We start from the raw sequence: 3849 nt of genomic DNA on the forward strand, positions 1-3849 counted from the left end.
TAAATAGAACATTGCTACAATTAAGAGTACATTCATAATACAACAGTACAATATAAACAATAAAGATATAAATTTTCCTTCTCCATTGAAACCTGAGCAACAATGAAGAAAAAAGAAATCACTGTAGAAAGATGTTACCCTCCAGTGGTAACCAAAATGTTCATAATACAACAGTATAAACATAGAATGAGAACAACAAACATTATACAGAGTAGTAGAGTAGCAGCAGTGAGGCAGTAGCAGTGCATCTACCGTGTGGCGGAAGTCGATCAAAACATCTTACATGCCTCAAACCCACCAATGCACCTCAGTCAAATGCTGTAAAAACCATGACCAAGTCAGCGGTAGAACAGAACCTAACAGGTATCCAACAAATTCAGGACATTCCAGTAAAATATTAAACACATTGACAGACATCTGAAATCTCAGCATGCTTGTGCATATCCAGTTGATGTCTTCATTGGGAAAGAACTGCATAAACATTTGAGACATGTCATGAATGGTTATTTAGTAGCAAACCAAAAAGATATTCATGGAAGGTCCAAGCCTTTGCAAAAAGCAACACAAAACGTCGTTAACCATTTGGACCAGATACCAAAAGAGAGCATCTCTGAGTTCCAGCCCAGTGAGTTCACAAAACCTTGATGATCCTACACAAGATGCAACCGACATTACTATCTTGATAAAAATGAATCATAGTGAAAATAATAACTAAAAGATTGAAATTACCGCATTTAACAAGATTAATAATCATAGTGACAAAAAATTTGACAAGATCCTTACCTTACTGATCTAGTGCTATGGAGAAAGAGCGAGAGAGGCCATGGAATGTTTAAGAACATCAAACCAGTGAAAAGAAAAATCAAGTGTAACCGCGTGTTTACCATTAAGGACAAGTGAGCAGCCTTCTCTATTGGCATGTGATCCTTGGCGCAGGTGAAGAGGAAAATCGTCATCCCTGTTGTACTTGAGGAAAGTGAGCAGCCTCTCGTGACCCTTCATCAGAATCTTCCTCATCTTCGATACAGCAACCCTAAACCCCTCGAAAAAAACTCAAGAAGGAAGATGAGAACGAAAAGGATCGATCGAAGATGGGGTAAACCCTAAATCCTCTAGGAAAAAGAGAAAAGAGCAATTCTTCTTCTAAAATGCGTGTTTTTAAACTAAAAGGTATTTTGAAATGATAGAGATCGCAGAGAGAGAACAAAATTTAAAAACAAAAGGTGTAAGGGCTTTTTATAGGTCACTCTATAATGGCGAAGTAACTTTTGTCGTTATAGAGTAAAACCAACCCTAAAACCCTTCATGCCGTTTTTATACTAAAGCACCATTAATTATAAGGGCGAGCCAGATTCACTAGTCATTATTGATCTATATCTAACAGCCAGATAATCTCACCCTTATACATATATCTTTAACAACGAGATGTGTCCAAAAGCAAAGGCATTCCAGGGGATATCCATGTCATTGTTATTAATAAATCTAATAACGGAAAAATTCATAGCCGTAGTAGAGTACTAGCGACGAGATTCATAGCTCGCCATTATTGATGAAGCTAATAGCAAAGACAAAAATATCACCGTTATCGCTTTATCAATAAAGGCGAGATTTTTTCTTGCTGAAAAAGAGTCACCCCTATTGACCCTCATCCTTATAGTGATTTCATTTAAAATTTTTTATATAGATTTCTATATTAGATTTTAAATTCAATGTTGATCAAAATTAATTTAAGTAAACCCACATCCAATCCAAATCCATATTTGAACTCTCAAATCCAAATTCACACTAAATTAAATTCTAAATGCAAATTCACTCTTAACTTAAAATTCAAATTCAATTCAAATTTCAAATTCAACTAAGATTCAAATTAACATATAATTTAAATTCAAATTGACACTCAATAAATTCTTAATTTCACCAAATAAAGCATAAAATTTGTATTTTAATTATTTATTAATTACCAAAAATCTTAGTTATTACATAGACACACAATACCAATATAGGGCACGTTGATTGTCTAATACCAAAGTTTATGTAGCCAATCATATATCAAAGGCTACTAACGAGTGTAGTTATTAACCATCGTCTATAAATAAGGCTACCTACCCCCCCCCCCCCTCGCACATGTCAAATTGCCTAACTAACAGAAAAACAATGTCGGGTCTACTGCAAGCATGTGTGATGCATATTTCATGGTCTCTATCGAGTCATCAGGTAATTTTCTCATATTGGCATCGTGAGTAGGCCTAACTCTCGAAGGCCTCATCTTCAAGAGACCCTACTTTAGAAAAAGAATAAGATACAATGTAGTGTAAGTTTTATAAAAGATATTTTTAGAAGAATATTTTCAATAAAACTTTTGTGCAAATCGAACACCAAATAATAAAACTGATTCACACTAATGGTGAAGTCTGAGTCAAACTCAGGGAACAGGAGAGAAATCTAAGTATTCTACATAAAATCACATATTTATTGCCTTAAAAATAAAAATAAAATGTAGCAAACAAGCACGAAAACCTATTACAAGATGTTCGAGCAGAAATGAAAATAAATACAATCAATTAAAAATTAGCCTAAGGCCCTACTTAACTAAAATAAAAAAAAGAGAAAAAAAGTAAATGAAAATGCCTCTGCTCGTGAATCATGATCCGTATATGTCAGTGTTGAGAATCTTGGTGCATCCACCTCAATGCCCATCACCTAATCACGGTTCTAGCTTACGGGAGCCACCTGCACAAACAAAGACACGTAAACAAAACAATGAACTATACACAACTATGTTAGTTAAAAATGAAGAAATGAGAGCACTAAACGTGAATTAAAAGAACAGAAAGAATCTAGACACAAATCTCAATGTGACCATGTTGGTTTCTGATCTAAAACAAAGTTTCCTTTGCTCCAGAACATGACACCAACTGAAAAATTCATAAAAAGACACTTAAAATTATAAAAATTACAAATTTGCCCTGCGCGATTAGAGAATCGCATGTTCTGAACAAATTCTCAAAAAAACAGAAAAATAGACAAGTAAACAACTTTAGATTCTAATAAAATTTTGCCAAAAAGTTTTTGACATGCTCAGAAATCCAATACAATTTATGAAATAAAAAAAAACTTCAAAAAAAGTCACATAAAATTATGACGACAAACTGAAAAACACATACCCAATAAACAAAATATTTCTGGAAAGATTTTGGAAAAACAATGCGACAAACAGCTAAATGGATTCAGATTTTGATGAAATTTTGCAGAAATATACTAGATCAGTCCAGAGTCCTAACCCAATTGATGTATTTGCAAAACACTTTCGAAATCTCCATATATAAGCAAAACAATATCAGAAAAAAAACTAGAAATTTAAAACTAACGATATTGCAATAACTCAAAAAATGCTCTCATCATATTTTTTTTGAAAAATAAATTCTAACTAATGAAATTAGAAGAAAAGTAAATGAATTAATCTAATAAATAACAGAGAAAATAAAAAATAAAACTAAAATGCAGAAAATAAAAAGAAACTACTACGCTCTAACCCGCGACTTGAGTTGGGAAATGGCCAACTCTAGCCGTCAGTTTCTTTTTTTTATTTACCCTTCTCTAAAAAAATATCACAAAGAAAAATTTTAAATATATGCTGGAAGAATAAGAATTAGTTAAACCTAATCTAATCAATAAAAAATAAAAAAAATAGCATAAATTAAAAATCCTAGATCTAACGATAGGGAAGAAGGGAAAGAAGATACTGAACCATCTGATTCAGCATCTCCCAATGGATTGGGTAAAGGAGAGAGTGAGCTTTGACCTCTTAAAATGTGCAACCACCCTCCGAAGGTGTTTCTCACGTGCTCT

At 33.1% G+C, this 3849-nt stretch overlaps 1 long non-coding RNA gene across 1 annotated transcript; it reads right to left on the reverse strand.

Moving 5' to 3' along the window:
• Positions 1-256: 256 nt before the first annotated feature.
• LOC149819010 (uncharacterized) lies at positions 257-645 on the reverse strand. Its single transcript, XR_016427341.1, has 3 exons — positions 596-645; positions 416-471; positions 257-318 (listed from the first exon to the last, which is right to left on the reverse strand). It is a non-coding gene; the product is annotated as an uncharacterized LOC149819010 (long non-coding RNA).
• Between the last annotated feature and the right edge of the window lie 3204 nt (positions 646-3849).

Source organism: Nuphar pumila, chromosome 13 (assembly GCF_984573655.1).
Source record: "Nuphar pumila chromosome 13, dmNupPumi1.hap1.1, whole genome shotgun sequence".
In the NCBI taxonomy this organism is placed as follows: domain Eukaryota; kingdom Viridiplantae; phylum Streptophyta; class Magnoliopsida; order Nymphaeales; family Nymphaeaceae; genus Nuphar; species Nuphar pumila.